Source organism: Podarcis filfolensis (assembly GCF_964270895.1).
Source record: "Podarcis filfolensis genome assembly, chromosome: 1".
NCBI lineage: Eukaryota > Metazoa > Chordata > Lepidosauria > Squamata > Lacertidae > Podarcis > Podarcis filfolensis.
Genome location: NC_139604.1, coordinates 134,199,168 through 134,217,606, shown reverse-complemented (window position 1 = coordinate 134,217,606; position 18,439 = coordinate 134,199,168). Strand labels below are relative to the sequence as shown.

Below are 18,439 nucleotides of genomic sequence, written 5' to 3'. Positions count from 1 at the left end.
TCCATTCTCAGGGCTACAGGGAGCGTTTCTCTATATCCTGGCCCTGCAAGAAGGAGGCTCCTTGAGCCTCTGAAAGCCTTTCTTCCCAAGCGAAATAATCCGGGAGGTATCGAAGCAGGATCACGCATCGAGCTGTATGCCAGGGGTGAGCCACTGACCTGCCTGACAGCTCTGTAACCCGAACTCATATCCTTGGAGACAAGAGAGTGTCAGAGACTACACCGCTAGGCTGGTGCTGAGATGCCCCTGCCATTCTCCCTACAGCAGCCTTGGCACTGTTTTTGGCCCCTTCGCCCCCTCCCCCCACCTTCAAATTAAATCCAGTTAACTGAGCATCCAGGAACACACTCTTTGAATGTTTTCTTTCCTCCTACTATATTGTCCTTTGCGCACAGACACTATTGATTTCTTGCAATACAATAGCGTTTACTTAAACTAGCTCCCATGATGAAAACCCCACAGCATTAGTTAAACGAGAAGCAGGGTAGATTCCAGCATAACGTTTTATGTGCACTGGGCCATGGCGGCAATTTTTCTCCATGGCTAAATAAACAAAATGTTCAGTAAAAAAGAAAAAAAAGCAGGTTATCCCTCTCTCAGATTACTAGGGACATCAATGAAGCTGGATGTTGGAAGATTCAGCCCAGATAAAGGGAAGTCCTTTGTGCAGCACACAGTCAACTTAAGTTCAGTTAACTATGGAACTCCCTGCCACAGGAATCCACCAACCTGGATGGCCTTCAAAGAGGATTAAACAAATTCATGAAGGAAGGCTATAGATCAGGTGTCAGCAAACTTTTTCAGCAGGGGGCTGGTCCACTGTCCCTCAGACCTTGTGGGGAGCTGGACTATATTGGGGGGGAGGGGGGATGAACAAATTCCTATGCCCCACAAATAACCCAGAGATGCATTTTAAATAAAAGGACACATTCTACTCATGTAAAAACACACTGATTCCCGGACCGTCCGTGGGCGGGATTGAGAAGGTCATTGGGCAGGAGCGCCCCCTGGCCTTAGTTTGCCTACCCAGGCTATAGATGACTACTGTCTCGCCAGAGTGGTGCATGCTCTAGTTATCTCCCACTTGGACTACTGCCATGCGTTCTACGTGGGGCTACCTTTGAAGGTGACCCGGAAACTGCAACTAATCCAGAATGCGGCAGCCAGACTGGTGACTGGGAGTGGCCGCCGAGACCATATAACACCGGTCTTGAAAGACCTACATTGGCTCCCAGTATGTTTCTGAGCACAATTCAAAGTGTTGGTGCTGACCTTGAAAGCCCTCAACGGCCTCGGTCCAGTATACCTGAAGGAGCATCTCCACCCCCACCGTTCTGCCTGGACACTGAGGTCCAGCTCTGAGGGCCTTCTGGCAGTTCCCTCCCTGTGAGAAGCCAAGTTACAGGGAACCAGACAGAGGGCCTTCTCGGTGGTGGCACCCACCCTTTGGAACACCCTCCCACCAGATGTCAAAGAGATAAACAACTACCTGACATTTAGAAGACATCTGAAGGCAGCCCCGTTCAGGGAAGTTTTTAATGTGTAACATTTTAATGTATTTTTAATCTTGGTTGGAGCCGCCCAGAGTGGCTGGGGAAACCCAGTCAGATGGGCGGGCTACAAATAATAAATTATTATTATTATTATTATTATTATTATTATTATTATTATTATTATACTAGCCACAGTGGCTATGCTCTACGATACCCTCCAACATTTTTGTCCACAAAATTGGGAAGTCAGGAGAGGCGCACCTTCCAATTCAGAGTTCTTGCCCAAGTCAGCAGGGTCTGAAAGCGTTCTAGCTCTCATCAGCAGGTACGCCAGAGCTCTGGCATGACCCTGCTGACTCGCGCCGGACCAAAAAACAGGAGATGCCAACGGAAGCTGGGATTGGGTTCAGTGATTCCGGGATGTCGCATGTAAAACGGGACAGTTGTGGAATATGTGCTCTGCCTGCCTGGAAACCGCAGGAGGGGAGAGTGGTGCTCTTGTGTTCAAATCCTGCTTGCAGATTCCCCATAATGGGTAGCTGGTTGGCCCCTATGTGAACAAGAAGATGAGCTAGACGGGTCACTGGCCTGATCCTGAAGCGCTGTCCTTCTGCGACAGAACATGGGACTTCCTGCATCCAAACTACGTGTTGGAAATGCTCAAGGATGTGTCAGTCTAGAATCCCTGCTCAGGTCTCTCTCTCTCCCCCCAGTGAATAACATTTGCACTTTGATGATCTCCTCAGGGGTTCAACTTACTCTTTTGGGGTGGTTCCTGCCAATTTCCTTGATTTTTATTTTTTTTTAGGTGGGAAAGAAGCTTTTTCTGGTAATTGGGTATTTACCTCATCAGCATAATGATCCTCAATTATGCAATTAGTTTTCATATGTGTAATCATTTGAACATGTCATTATGCCTAATTGCGCCTTTAAAAAAAATCTCCATCCTTTGATTGACACTTGTGTGGATAGAGTAAGGGAAGCCCAGGGAAGAGAAGGAGGCCTTCTGTCTTTCAAGATATATTTTTACATTTTCTTTACAATAACAACATCCTACTAATATGGAGAAATTTCTGGTGTCCTCTCCTGGTTTTCGTTTGCCTTTGGCTTGGAATCATTGTGGGTATTTTGGGGGGTGGGGGCAGTCAGTCTGGAAGATGCCATGAGTCTCCTCCAATTCTTTGTCTCCTGTGCCCAGTGAGGATTTGAGGAGTTTGCTGAGCTGGTCTGACAAGGTTTTCTTTTGTAAGACAGTGGTCTTAGCTGGCCATTCGAGTGTCTTCATCGGCATCCCAAAAGGATGAGCCAGGTTGCAAAAACTACAGCTACCATATTGGCCCGAATATAAGCCTCACTCTTCTTTTTTCCCAAATTCTGACCGTGGAAATTTAAAGTGCGGCTTATATTCGCAACCTTACAGTATGCAGCCTGGAGTGTGGGGCAAACAGCGCCAGGAGCGTGGCAAAGCGCTGCCCGCCCTGCATGTGATCCCCCGTCCTCTGCCCCAAGGCTGGGAAGGGAGAGAGTGAGAGAGCACAGCCCCCCCCCCCCAATATGCAGGCAGGAGCAGCAGGGAATGGAGCAGCTTATATTGGGGTATTTTTCCCTTCCCTCCAATTTTAAAGGTGTGGCTTATATCCGGGTGCAGCTTATATTCGGGCCAATATGGTAAGTGGTGGGTTTCCTCCAGGATAATGGGTGGGCCTTTCCTCAACCCCATCATCTTGCTGTGAGGTAGGAGAAGAGGCTGGAAGCTGGAGACACAGAGACCTGCTTGCTTTGGGCTGGATCCAAAACTGCGACTAATAGAGAAGCAAGATCTGTTGGGGTGTTGATGCTGTGAACCCCAGCATCCTATGCTCAGGTTGTATATACAGTGGTACCTCTGGTTATGTACTTAATTTGTTCCGGAGGTCCGTTCTTAACCTGAAACTGTTCTTAACCTGAAGCAGCACTTTAGCTAATGAGGCCTCCTGCTGCTACCGCGCCGCGGCTGTGCGATTTCTGTTGTCATCCTGAAGCAAAGTTCTTAACCCGAGGTACTATTTCTGAGTTAAAGAAGTCTGTAACCTGGAGCGTCTGTAACCTGAAGCATCTGTAACCTGAGGTACTACTGTATGCTTATATAAAAGCATATACAGTCATACCTCGTGTTGCGTTTGCTTCAGGTTGAGCGTTTTCATTTTGCATCCCACGGCGACCTGGAAGTACCGGAAAGGGTTACTTCTGGGTTTTGCCGCTCGCGCATGCACAGACACTCAAAATGATGTCATGCGCATGCACATGCACATGCACAGAAAATTGTGACCTGTGCAGGCGCAGGCGCGGGTTGCGTTCTGCTCAGGTTGTGAACGGGGCTCCGGAATGGATCCCGTTCGCAACCAGAGGTATCACTGTATCTTAAAGGCACCACATTCTCCACTGGACTTCATTCCAAAGAAACAGAACTCTGGGCAAGGGCCTGGCTGGCACCCCCAGAGTCTCTTGCCGCTTGGAGTTTGGGGCGGCATGCTTGGGTTCCTTGTGGGGTGGCAGTGGCGATGAGGCAATGGCGCGTCTCTGCAGTCCTGTGAGCCTCAGCCAGCATTCCGGAATGGTAAAGACGAGATGCAGGTTTGCTGCCTCGTTGAGAAAAGAGGCCACAGACGCAGCTATTTTTGATTCTGTGCAATCTGCTTCTCCCCTCATCACAGTAAGGATTGCTAAAGTGGGCATTGTTATTTTGCAAGCCAAATTTGCAACAAAAAAAGAAAATAAAAGGACCTCTTTAAAATTATATTTACAGCTTCCTTTGATCACAATTAAGTGAAACATAAAAGGCTCCTTTCATGTCTAAGCAGAGACAGGAAGTGCAGTTTTAATTGACAGAAATGCTGATAATTCCACTTCATTATTGCCTGCAGAACACTCCTGTCCTGATTTAATGCTCCAGGCCTAGATTACGAAAATTCATACTTTGTGAGGCAGCTCTTGGAAACGAATTTCCAAAGCTTTAGGTAGATTGTGGAGGTAGAAATAACCGTCTTGCGGGATCTTAAGGATGAAAAAATTGATTATGATAGAGGCTTTTGCAGCCTGCAGTCCACTTCATCAAACATGTCTTGAATTGCAGGTTCAATGAGTGTTCAGTCTGCCCGGATGCAAATCTCTATGGTTGTGTAGTCATTCACATGTGACATTCAATGAGTCTGTCTACTGCACTGCCCAAATAGCTGCACTGCCCAAATCAACCAATGTATGGTAACTCTTTCACAAAAACACTTGTACATGTGTAGAGGCAGCTGGTGCTTGGGTTCAAGGTAACATGTGGAAATGTAAAGAAAAGGAAGGGACTTTTTACCATATGTGGTGGGAATGCAGAGAAATTAATTTTTTGGGCGAAATGATATATAATGAGTTGAAGAAAATGTTTAAAATAGCATTTATAAAAAAAACCAGAATCATTTTTGTTAGGGATTGTAGGACAAGACCTGCCAAGGAAAATAAAGAATTTATTTATGTATGCTACAACAGCGGCAAGAGTCTTGATTGCACAAGGATGGATGAATGAGGAAACCCTGACAAAAGAACAGTGGCAAGAGAAATTGATGAACTATGCAGAACTGGCGAAATTGACATGCAAATTGCGAGACAAGGACAACTGTGACTTTAAAGAAGAATGGGAAGCTTTTACAAATTATTTTAAAAGACAACAAAAGGAACTGGACTCCTTGGCAGGTTTTGACTAAACATACACAAATTTGTTGAGGGTTAACATAGTAGATAGATAATATAAGGATGTATACAATTTTATAATATGCCGAAGTTAACATGGGTTGAGAAATCAGAGAGAGGAGCTGAGGGAAGTCTTGGGGGGGAGGGGGAGGGTTTGTTGGGGAGGGGGGAAATGGGGGGGAATAATGAAGATGATTTGTTTTGATAATTTGTTATGTTGAAATTGCTAATAATTTTTTTTTTTTTAAAAAGGTAACATGTGGAACAGTCTCCCTTGGGAGGTTAAGTACTCTCCTTCCTTGGAGGTATCTAAGCAAAGGTTGGGTGGCCATCTGTCATGGATGCTTTAGCTGACATTCCTGCATTGCAGGGGGTTGGACTAGATGACCCTCAAGGTCCCTTCCAACTCTTCAATCCTACGAGTCTATGATAAGACCATATGATGAGCCTCCTGGATCAGGCCAGTGGCAGTGGAGGAGGAACAGCCCAGCTGTTGCATCAGACCAAAGCCCATCTACTCTAGCATCCTATGCTCAGAGTGGACACCCAAATGCCTGTGGGAAACCGACAAGCAAGATTTGCGCACAAAAGCCCTCTCTGGTGGTTTCCGGTAACTGGAATTCAGAAACATTGCTGCCTCCCACCACGGAGGCAGATGCCAGGAACTGAACAAGAGACCTGCAAGACAGATGCTCTACCAGTGAGCTATGGTAGGGTTACCAGATGTCCCTGTTTCCCAGGGACAGTCCCCGGATTTGCGAATAAGTCCCCGGACAAATTCCATCCCCAGAACGTCCCCGGATTTCATCTAATGTCCCCGGGAAACACAGCGGCGGCAGTCTCAGCAGCCCGGAGCAGTTGGCTCTGGCTGGCTTCAGGAGCTGCTGGGAAGTCCCCATATGATGGTGGTGCAGGGGCTCCAAGATGCAGCTTCCGGGCTGCCTCCACCTTCCCTGACCCCAGCAACTCAGCTGTGAAGGGAGGCTTCATGCTGCCAATCAGAGGGGGCAGGGATCTCTCAGTTAGGCAACGGGAAGCCTCCCTGCCCAGCTGAGGGCTCCCCGCCCCCTCCTGCTTGCACGGAAGTATGCGTTGGGATGGGGCTGCTCCAATCGGAAGGGAGGCATCGCGTTGCCTGAGAGATCCCTGCCCCCTCCTGCTTGCACGGAAGTATGAGTTGGGATGGGGCTGCTCCAATCGGAAGGGAGGCATCGCGTTGCCTGAGAGATCCCTGCCCCCTCCTGCTTGCACGGAAGTATGCGTTGGGATGGGGCTGCTCCAATTGGAAAGGAGGCATCGCATTGCCTGAGAGATCCCTGCCCCCTCCTGCTTGCATGGAAGTATGCGTTGGCATGGGGCTGCTCCAATCGGAAGGGAGGCATCGCGTTGCCTGAGAGATCCCTGCCCCCTCCTGCTTGCACGGAAGTATGAGTTGGCATGGGGCTGCTCCGAAAGGCAGTGTCACACAAGTAGGAGTGGGATTGGGGCTGCTCTGATGGGAAGGGAGGCATCACACTGCCCAAGCCTCGCCGCCACCCCCACTCTCGGCCCTCCTTCTCCGCCTTCCATGCCTGACCCACCGCGCACTGGCTTCCCAGCCACCACCACCGAAGAACCCACAACTCAGGGGCTGCCCAGGCTCATGGAGAAAGGAGATAGAAGCCTCGGAGGAAGGGGAAACGTGGCAGTTGAGGTCAAGGCAGCGGCCGCCCCTCTGCCACCGCCATCACTGCAGCATCAACGTCCCGAACGTGTAGTAATTAATTAATTAATCAATCAAAGTGTCCCCGGATTCATCGAAAATAATCTGGTAACCTTAATTATGGAACCCTTCCCCGTGTTCTAGGATTTGCTCAACCTGCATTCGGAACAGGAATTCTCCAGCAGAGACAGGGCAAGATGTTCCCAGAGAAGGGGAGCGCAAGATGCACTGAGCTAATTTGGCATGGGTCTGCAGGTAAAGTAAAGGACCCCTGGACGGTTAGGTCCAGTCAAAGGTGACTATGGGGTTGCAGCGCTCATCTCACTTTCAGGCCGAGGGAGCCGGCGTTTGTCCACAGACAGCTTTCCGGGTCATGTGGCCAGCAAGACTAAACCCCTTCTGGCGCAACGGGACACCGTGATGGAGACCAGAGTGTATGGAAATGCCGTTTACCTTCCCACCGCAGCAGTCCCTATTTATCTACTTGCACTGGTGTAACTGCTAGGTTGGCAGGAGCTGGGACAGAGCAACAGGAGCTCATTCCCTTGCGGGGATTCGAACCACCGACCTTCCGATTGGCAAGCCAAAGAGACTCAGTGCTTTAGATCACAGCACCAGCCGCATGGGCCTGCATCCCAGGCCCCTTTGCTTGCTGCTGTGGATGAGCTTTGCCCATCTGCCGTTTGTGCTTCTAGGAGATGGGGTGGAAGAAGGAGACTTCAGCTGGCTGCCCCGAGGCCCAGCACCAGCTCCCACCCCACACTGGCCAGCGAGCCGCCCCCCAGCCCTTCCTTGCGCAGCCGACGCCATCCATGCAGCAAGAGCCTTTGGGCAATGTTAGTGTACACCAGCTTCGTTCCTGCTTGTTGCTAACCAGCCCTGCAAAGCTCAAGGATCGGCTGTGCTAAATATAGCCCTCCTCTCTAGGCCACTGCTGGGATACAAAGGAAGATGCTCCAGAAATTCCTTCCTAACTGCGCATCAGCATCTTCGCCGAGAGCAGGCCTCTCGCTCGGAAGAAGCGGCAGGGATGCGGGCAATGCAGAGCCTTCCTTCAGAACAGGAGGACCATGGAATCGTAGAGTTGGAAGGGAGCCAAGGGGTCATCTGGTCATACCCCTTGCAATGCACAAATGGCAGCTCAAGCACAGATTGATAGGTAAGACTGGGACCTAACCCAATGATCTCTCTCGGATTCAGCTGGACACAACTCCTGCCAGTCCAGCCAGCACAGCCCATAATCAGGCATCTGGTTGGCTGCTGGGAGAACAGGATTCTGCACTTGGTGTTCCGCTGTGTGATGGCCTGGGACTCGGGCTCAGACTCGGAGCTAGAGGAGTCTCAGTCCGCACTGGATACTCTGCCTCAGGCATCATCTGAAGCAAGTCTGGGGCCTGATCCTGAAGAGCCCCAGTCTGCACAGGTTCCCCTGCAACAAGCACCAGCTGGGCCGAGTCCGGGGCCTGAGCCTGTCCTGGCTCCAGATGCGGGGATGACCTCGTTGCCTCCAGCTGGGCCATCACTTACAGCTGCTCCACTACTGGTTGGGTCAGGGGAGGCTGAGGCGGCCCCTGGGTCTAGTAACCCACCAACGTCTCCCGAGCTGCAGAGACTGAGGTCTGAGAGAAGGAGAGACCTGAGTACTCGCTGGAGGAGTGCTTGCCTTCGGGTGAGACAGGGAGGTGAGTCACCGGGGGATCAGGACCGGCCGTTACCCCATCAGAGATAAAAGGCTGCTGGAACCCACCCCAGGCTGTGGGAGCAACATTGCTGCTTGCTGGAACCTCCCTGAGATCTTGTGCCTGACCTTGCCTGGTTTCCTGCCTTGACCTTGTTGGACTGACTCCTAGCGGAATCCTTGGATTCAGGACTGGATCTGGACCACGTGACTTGGGTTAGCCCCTGGGCCCAGCACAAGCTGGCCTGATCCAGCAGGTTCCCCTTGCATCCTTACCAGGGCTGGATTTAGGTTTGATGTGGTCCTTATCTACTAAAGGTAATGGGGCCCTTTATATGTCCAGCTGTTCTTTGCCAACAACGAATGGTCGCTGTTTTTTCTGTTGAATATATGCTATATGGTAATTTATGGACCTGATAGGTATCTTAAGCCATTTGCACATATGTTGCCCTCCAACCAGTCCATGCAGAATGTAGGCACCCTATATATAGAAAGGAGCAAACCAGTGATATTTGAGGGAGCAGGCTAGCAGGTGGGGCCCATGATTTACATCCTAGGAGCCAACACAACACAAAACACTGTTGCTGGATGTAGGTTTTATTTTATTTGTTTTTTTATCTTATATTTTGGAAATGTACATCTGGGGTTTTTTCCCCTTGGGGGGGGGCAAAAGAGTGGGGTCCTAAGCTATAGCTTGTTTAGCTTATATGTAAATCCGGCACTGGTCCTTATGCCCTCCCAGCCAAGCCCGCTCCAAATATTGACAATGTATTTCGGTTTGGCGTTTGCATCCTTCCATACGTAGTTAATTACACCTGACTCCTTGCTTAGCGCCTCGGACTGCGCTAACAAGGTTTGCGCGCCATTATTCTCGAAGCGCCATTAGGGAGGCTGTCTTTTATAGATTTCACTTTTATTACATGCACCGCTAATGAAGGCATAATGCGATTATGATGGACCGAGTCCCAGGGAAAATTGTTGCCAATTGGGTTTGGCACAAAATAATAAATTGCCTTTGGATCAAGTGGTAGGTTTGGGGAATAAAAAGAGGGACCCTTTTAGGCATCAAAATAAGGCCGGTTATAAGTTGAACAAGGAAATTAGATTTAACAGGAGCAAATCAATTTGCGGCATAAACTAACACAATAGCTATATACAAGCTGGGACTCCATTTTTTTGGGGGGGGGAGGATGTGCAGTGACTTTCTTCTTATTTTATTTTTTGCAGAGGAAATTTGTTAGACGTATTAGTTGTTTGTCCCTCCTCCCGCCTGAGTGTTTTCCCCAATTAAATTTTCTTATAGATTCTTAAAGCGAACAAGCATTTTTGCTAATGGTTGTTCCTCTAAGGAAAGTTGAATTGGATCGCTAAGTAGGAGAGTCATAAAGATTCGTCTCTAAACACCAGAGGTGCCTGTTCAGCAGCAGAAAACTGCCAGGTCTGAAAAAAATTATAAGAATTCTCAAGCCTAGTAAGGATGCCTGAAAAATGGGGTGGTATTCATAGAAGCATAGAATCACAGGAGAATTGGGGTCTCCAGGCCCCTTCTAGTCCCACTCCCTGCAGTGCAGGAATCACAGCTAAAGAAGCTCCAAGATATCTCCTCTCAGTCCACTCTTTGCCACGCTAAACATACCCAGCTCCCAGTAAACATACCCAACTCCTTCAACCGTTCCTCATCAGGCTTGGTTTCCAGACCCTTGATCCTCTTGGTCCTCCTCCTCTGTACACCTTCCAGCTAGTCAACGTCCTTCTTAAATTGTGGCCCCCAGAACTGGACACAGTATTCCAGGTGTGGTCTGACCAAGGCAGAAGAGAGCGGGACTATGATTTCCCTCTATGGGACGGACTCTGGGGTTGCGGCATTCATCTCTCTTTACTATCCGAGGGAGCCGACATACAGCTTCCGGGTCATGTGGCCAGCATGACTAAGCTGCTTCTGGTGAACCAGAGCAGCGCATGAAAACGCCGTTTACCTTCCCGCCGAAGGGGTACCTATTTATCTACTTGCACTTTGACGGGCTTTCGAACTGCTAGGTTGGCAGGAGCAGGGACCGAGCAACAAGAGCTCACCCCATCGCAGGGATTCGAACCACTGACCTTCTGATCGGCAAGCCCTGGGCTCTGTGGTTTAACTCACAGCGCCACAGCGTTGTAATCAATGTACTGTACTATAAAATAAATAACACAGTATTGTAGATGATAAAAATTCAAATTAAATGATAGTCATTGTTTGGGCGCGGGGCTTTTATCCATTTCCGCAGTCACACAATCAGTCGGTAGCCGAACTGGGTTCCACACAGTCACAAAAGCAAATGAACCGAAAAAGCCTCAAAAACAAAAACGCAAACTATAGGGGGCGGGGAGGGGAGGGAGGGGAGCACCAAACTGAATCTGTTCCGGAATTCCGTTTCACTTCCGAAATGTTTGAAAACCAAGGCGCGGCTTCTGATTGGTGCAGGCGCCCTGGAAACAATAGCCGACATCCGCATTGGACGTTCGGCTTCCGAAAAAGGTTCGAAAACCGGAACACTTACTTCCGAGTTTTCGGCGTTTGGGAACCAAGGCGTTTGAGAACCAAGCTACCACTGTATCTCTGTCAGGGATGCAGCAAGCAGATAGCTCAGCTGATGCATCATCTATATTAGGGGCTGCATAAAAATGGTTGTTTAGCAGGGAGAACCGAGCACTGAAACTGCCTCCCTTGCAGTGCTGAGGTGCTCCAAACCAGCTGTTTTCGGGAGACGAGGCCAAGAATGGGAGAGAAATGTGCAAGCGCAGACTCCTGCGCATTTCAGCATTTTTCTCTCTGCCCCCCCCCCCCCGCTCCAGGGCCCACAGCCTCTCCGACTCGTTATGGAATTTCACTTTCCCTGCTAATGCTGATGACTCTCGCTTTCCCCACTGTGGCAGTAATAGCTGCTAATCAACTTGTAATGCAGTAATCACAACTGCGGGCTACGGCCATGCAAAGCAGGGGGAAAGAAATAAAGAAATAAATCAGAGGGGGGGGGGGAGAGAGGAAGGAAGGAAGGAGAGAGAAGAGGGAGAGAGAAAGAGGGAGAGGAAGGAGAGGGAGAGAAAGAGGGGCAAGGAAGGCACCACAAAAATTAGAAAAAAGGAGAATTTTCTTTCAGATATAAATAAAGTGGAAGTATACAATAATAAACATCATTTTCCATCTCATTGTAGGTTTTGTTCCATTTCGAAAAATGAAATTTCATTTTGCTGTTTACCAGTGCTTTTTTCCTGGGGGGACGCAGGGGTACGCATACCCCTAAACCTTTTGTGAATCTTTATACTTTTGTCCATTTACTGTATTTATTCCCCTTGATTTAAACTATAAAGTGGTGATATTCTTGAGACAAAATGAGAGTACCCCTCGACATTTATTTATTTTTAGGAAAAAAAGCACTGCTGTTTATTATTGTTCATATTTTGAATTAGATGTATATGGGGTACCGAAATCTCTTAAGTGCTTAAGGCCTCTAAAGGTCTTGATTTGGTCCTGGAAAGAAGGGACAGGGTTGAGGTGGGTGGGCTGGGAGAGATACAAACACCAGTTTGGCTGCAGGAGTTGCTGGAAGGAGACGTACAAGACGCCATCCAAACATCTTGGGGACTCTCCTCCAGATTTTTGTGGGGTTCACTCCCTAGCGTTTTCTCTCCCAAAGATGTCCTACACGGCAGTGGAGGTTTGGGGTCAGAGTCTTCCTTCTCCTAGATGCAGCGCCGGATTCACGTATAAGCTAAACAAGCTCTAGCTTATGGGCCCCACTCTCTTGGGGGCCCCCAAAAAACGGAAGGCAAAAAAACCAACTGGATGTCCATTTCCAAAATATAAGATAAAAAACAAATAAAATAAAACCTACATCCAGCAACAGTGTTTTGTGTTGTGTAGGCTCCTGTGATGTAAGTCATGGGCCCTGCCTGCTAGCCTGCTCCCTAAAATATCACTGGTTTGCTCCTTTCTATATATGGGGTGCCTACATTCTGCATGGACTGGTTGTAACAATTACTTTGATAAAATACATATTTTGTTATGTGCAAATGGCTTGAGATATCTATTAGGTCCATAAATAAACATATAGCATATATTCAGTAATAATAACAATTAATAATAATAATAAGTAATTTTATTTATACCCTGCCCTCCCCAGCCAAAACCGGGCTCAGGGCGGCTAACACCCATTATAAAAACAATTGATTGGAATACAACTTAATAAACAAGATTAAAATACAACATTAAAATATTATAACATTAAAATGTAGCCTCATTTCAGTGGAAACTCAAATCAAAAACTTTTGGGGGGATGAAAACGTCAAGTCTTCACCAAGGCCAACTATCCAGACTGGTGCTACATGGGCCAGAAAAAAGCCAGGGAAGTCCCCAAATAGGAGTTCCATCACAGGAGGAGAAAGGAAAAAGGGAAGAGGGGCAGGGGATCAAGTTGATTCCAAGCCAAAGGCCAGGTGGAACAACTCTGTCTTACAGGCCCTGCGGAAAGAAATCAGATCCTGCAGGGCCCTGGTCTCATGAGACAGAGCGTTCTACCAGGCCGGGGCCACTGTTGAAAAGGCCCTGCCTCTGGTTGAGGCTAATCTGACTTCCTTAGTGCCCGGGACCTCTAGGGTGTTGCTGTTTAAGGTCCTCCATGGGGCATACTGGGAGAGGCGGTCCCATAGGTACGAGGGTCCTAGGCTGTGCATATATTCAACATAAAAAACAGCGACCATTTATTGTTGACAAAGGGCAGCTGGACATAGAAAGGGCCCCATTACCTTCAGTAGCTTAGGGCCACATCAAACCTAAATCCGGCCCTGCCTACATGGGCTCCCTTCCCAGGTGGACAAACCCCATCTGCCTCTCACTTCCCTCTATAGCACATGCAGAATCCGTCTTCTTCACCATTGCACCCCCTCTTGGTCTCATCCACTTCAGCCCCTGTTTTCACACACAGGGGAAGTCCCTAACCCAGGCACCCCCAAACTCGTTCCTCCAGATGTTTTGGGACTACAACTCCCATCATCCCTCGCTAACAGGACCAGTGGTCGGGGATGATGGGAGTTGTAGTCCCAAAACATCTGGAGGGCCACATTTGGGGATGTCTGCCCTGACGTATCAAGGGTTAGAGACCCATCGGCTACCTTTCCTGGCCGCTGTCACCTGACAGCTTCTAGGAGCCACAGGTGAGAGCTGAGTGCAGGGTGGGAACCAAACTACCCCAGAAGAAGCACAACATATCCCCTAACACCCCACACACCCCAGAAGCAGGGTGACCTGGCGCAAAAGGCCAAGCTGACCGCTGAGCTGCAAAAGAACAAGTGAACACAGTGTTCTTTCACATGTAACCACAAGCTGCCTGGAACAAGGAAGCAACTGCTGTGCAAACTCACGTCAACAGCTTTCATTCGAAAAATGCTGGAAATCTGCTTGTACCTTCCATTTTATTTTAAGGAAGTGAACCTTGCATCTTGCGGGACAAGCTGTGCATAAATATTTATTTCATTCTGCATGTTCCCAGAGGATTCACTGACTCTCCTGGGGTTACAAACCACTCTCTCAGGTGCCTAAACAAAAGATACTGACTGAGCCACTGTGATCCACGTGACGGTCACCTCCAGGCTTGATTATTGCAACTCGCTGTACGTGGGGCTGCCCTTGAGACTGACCCACAAATTCCAGCGGGTGCAGAATGCTGCGGCAAGACTCCTTATGGGGTCCTCTCTGCGGGATCACATTCACCCGGTGCTATACCAGCTGCACTGGCTCCCGGTGGAGTACAGGATCAGGTTTAAGGTGCTGGTTTTAACCTTTAAAGCCCTATACGGCCTAGGACCCTCGTACCTACGGGACCGCCTCTCCTGGTATGTCCCACGGAGGACCTTACAGTCTTCAAATAAAAACATCTTGGAGATCCTCCACAGGGAGGTTAGGCTGCTCTCAACCAGGGGACATGCTTGTTTTATGTTTTCCAATTTATCTGAAAAAAAGGACCTCTGCATGGACCCTGTTTGGTTTTCAAACACTGCAGTCCTGCTCTCAGAAATAACTCCCGCCGAGTTCTGCGTGGCTGGTTCCCAGGCAAGTGGTATAACACAACGGCTGTTTTAGACATTCTTCAGAGTAGACATGCTTACGATTGTCTGTACACAACCCTCCTCTCCAAAACAAAGCACTCCTGGATGCTTTTTAGCCATTATCTGTGCCGCAATATCAAACACTTTGGCAAATTACTTAATTTTCTATTTTGCATCATTCTGGTGCAGGAAGCCAGGAAGAATGTGAATAATTTCATCCATTAAGTGGGACATTAGTTGCCATGGAAGCAATGCCCCCATATAAACGTATATCGTAGTCTCTCTGTCCACTGTGGGGGCTGCAGAAGGGCCTTAACCACCTAGGAGAGTTGCAGGATCAGGCCAAGTGCCTGTCAGTATATGGAAACATCACTGCTGCAGACAGCCAGTTTGATGACATCACATGATGCGCCTATCTGTGGGAAAGAAGAATTTCCCAGGACGTTCACAGGCTGTGAACCTTCTGTGTGCGCATGTTCAGGAAGTTTGTCAGACCTGCTAGAAGAACTGAACTGAAAGGACGTGTTTTTCTCTAGTGCCGTAATGTCAGAAATAAACATCATGTAAATAGATTTCTGACTTGTTTTCTTTCCCCTGCGGAAGCAGGAGGGAGGGGTTGTGCTTGGGAAATGTCGCCTATCAAAATCTCCCTGGTCTGTCCGAGATATCAGCCAGAGGAGGTTACCGGTAAGCAAGCTCCGAGGACAGTGAGAGGGGCCAGCCTCTATGGAGGGGGCTTGCAAACTGACAGTGCCTGCCTAGTCCAGCAACCTGCTCTTGCAGCAGCCAGTCATATATTCTCACTGCTCACAACAGCCCTGTAAGGTAGGACAATATAGTTGCAGTTGGTAGAGTATGAGACTCTTAATCTCAGGGTTGTGGGTTCGACCCCACTTTGGGCAAAAGATTCCTGCATTTCAGGGGGTTGGACTAGATGACCCTCATGTTCCCTTCCAACTTTATGATTCTCTATTCTATAGAGGGAGGCATGTCTGAGGCCACCCTGGGAGTTCATGGGAGAGGCAAGATTCAAGCCAACCAAAATGATTAAGAAGAAGAAGAAGAGTTTGGATTTGATATCCCGCTTTATCACTACCCGAAGGAGTCTCAAAGCGGCTGACATTCTCCTTTCCCTTCCTCCCCCAAACAAACACTCTGTGAGGTGAGTTGGGCTGAGAGACATCAGAGAAGTGTGACTGGCCCAAGGTCACCCAGCAGCTGCATGTGAAGGAGCGGAGACGCGAACCCAGCTCCCTAGGTTACGAATCTACCGCTCTTAACCACTACACCACACTGGCTCTCTCCTATATTAAGAGGATGGAGAAACACCCTGATTAAGAAAGGTTGCAGAGAATGCATGGCAAGGAGAAAGCAGATAGAGAAAGTCTCTCCTCATAATGCAATATCCACTGGGCCCCTGACCTGATCCTGCAGCCTCTTCTTATGTTCTTAAGCCGTGGACTTCCTGATTCCAAGCTCATCCCCCTTGGCAGGACGCAACTGTGGTTTCCTTTCTTCATCAGGGACTTCAAGCAATTCATTGTCAGAAGGGACGGCTTTTCCCACCCCTCTCTTTGCTGAGAGTTGCAATGAGAGAGAAAGAGAGAGCGCAGGAGAGAGGATGGGAGACAGGCGGAGATGATCAGCGTGTGAGCAGGAGGGAGAGAGAAATCTATAAACTGGTAAAATGAAGTGAAATCAATTTTCCTTCCAGGGCCTGAGATGAGAAAATAGAGATTTGAGGGGAGAAAACACACTGATCTGTGCAACATGCTGGAACCACGATAGGCTGGTTTTGCCAGAGTTTTGCTGATCTAGTAGCATCAGAGTTTATGCCTGCTTAAGGAAGCCATTTTCCAGACACTATAAAAAGCTGGCAGCCACACCAAGCCATTCAAAGCATCTGAAGCTCTCAGGGAGCAATGGCTAGGCGTCCTCCAGGAGTCTGATACAGTTCTGTGCCATCCCCAAGTGGTGAGAAATTATAACCAGAGCATGTACCACTCTGGTGAAACAGTGCGCAGGCAGGTAGGGTCTCAGTCTACCTCTAGACAGCTGTCCTGAACCCACAAATAACCTGCACTTCCATGGATAGCCGTGAGTCCAAAATGACTCAGACCTGCAAGTTCACTGCATGTACAGTGTAAAGAAAAACATTAAGAAAATGATGTATAGATGGTACTTAACCCCTGTAAAACTAGCAAAGATATATCATAATAGTGATAATCTATGCTGGAAATGTAAAGAAAAAGAGGGTACCTTTTATCATATGTGGTGGAGCTGCCCTAAGATGAAAGACTTCTGGGAGAAGATTTACAATGAATTGAAAGAAATGTTGAAATATACATTTATTAAGAAACCAGAGGCCTTTCTTCTTGGAATAACAGGTTTGGAATTGCCCCCAAAAGATGTTAGGTTGTTTTTGTATGCCACAACTGCAGCAAGAATTTTATTAGCCAAGAATTGGAAAACACAAGAAGTACCAACAGTGGAGGAATGGCAGATGAAGATGATGGACTTTTCGGAGCTAGCTGACCTGACCGGAAGAGTCCTCAACCAGAAGGAGGAGGAGTACCAGGAGGAATGGATGAAATTTAAAGACTATTTAGTTAAATATGCTAAGATTACTTAAATAGAAATACTTGCAAATAATAGATAGGCTTAGGATTTGAATATGTGAAGTTATAGAATAATATGTTTAAAGTAAAGATGAAAAGAAAGAAACATGTTAACTGATTAAGTAAATTTTATGAGAAATTTGTTTTGGAAAACTGTTACAATGATATATATTGAAATTCAGTCAGGGGGATTTGAGGAAGTCACTTAACAATGTCACTAAGACTGGATTAAGTACAGTTAAGATGTATGTTTGTTTGTTAGTTTAAAAATTTTGGAAAAGCAATAAAAAAATGGGGGAAAAAACAAAAAACAAAATGACTGCAGACCTGGTCCTTTAGGGGCACAGTTACCTGATTCAGGACCAGGGAGTCCCGTCCCCCGGCCTGCCCCCTGTCAATATCCATTAAGTGGGACATTAGTTGCCATGGAAGCAATGCCCCCATATAAATATATATCGTAGTCTCTCTGTCCACTGTGGGGGCTGCAGAAGGGCCTTAACCACCTAGGAGAGTTGCAGGATCAGGCCAAGTGCCTACCTGAAGGGCCATTAAAATATTGCTCTATATATGATCCCAAAAACTTTTGGTGGCATTTTCTCCTCTCTCATATGTTACCCCAAAACCCCCTTCCTTAAAGGGGGGAGGGAGGTTTTTACACCAGCCAGAAGAACAAAGCTTTTCCTTCTTGCTTAGATGTTACAGTGAAAATAGGCCTCTCTCAGGAATGTCTGGCTTAGACGGATAGAGATAAGAGCAAGGTTGAATGGGTGTCATTGTAACCCCAGACAAGGAGAGGCTGAAACTGGAGGAAGGAGGGTCTGGAAATACGTGAAATAAGGAAGTTGATCCAAATATGGAAATACGAATTTTTATGGCATTTCTTATAAAACACGTGTTTTCTCGGAAATCAGATGACTGTCCATTCTACAGGGTATAAAAGGCTGGCGCGCCCAGAGAGGGGTGGGCAGGCATCGGGCAAACGCTTGTCTGTACCATTTTTGTCATGACAAAATAAACAATTCTTTTACTGCTGTCATTTTGACTCTGTCTCTGATTCTCCTAGTATCAGATAAGGAGAAAAAAGGAAGGCCCTTCATACCTAGTCCAGCAACCTGCTCTTGCAGCGGCCAGTCATATATTCTCAGTGCTCACA

At 47.9% G+C, this 18,439-nt stretch overlaps 1 protein-coding gene across 2 annotated transcripts in view; it reads right to left on the bottom strand.

Annotated features, from left to right (window-relative positions):
- MDGA2 (MAM domain containing glycosylphosphatidylinositol anchor 2) overlaps positions 1–18,439 on the bottom strand; it is a 386,993-nt gene that overhangs the window by 209,704 nt on the left and 158,850 nt on the right. The window lies entirely within an intron of this gene.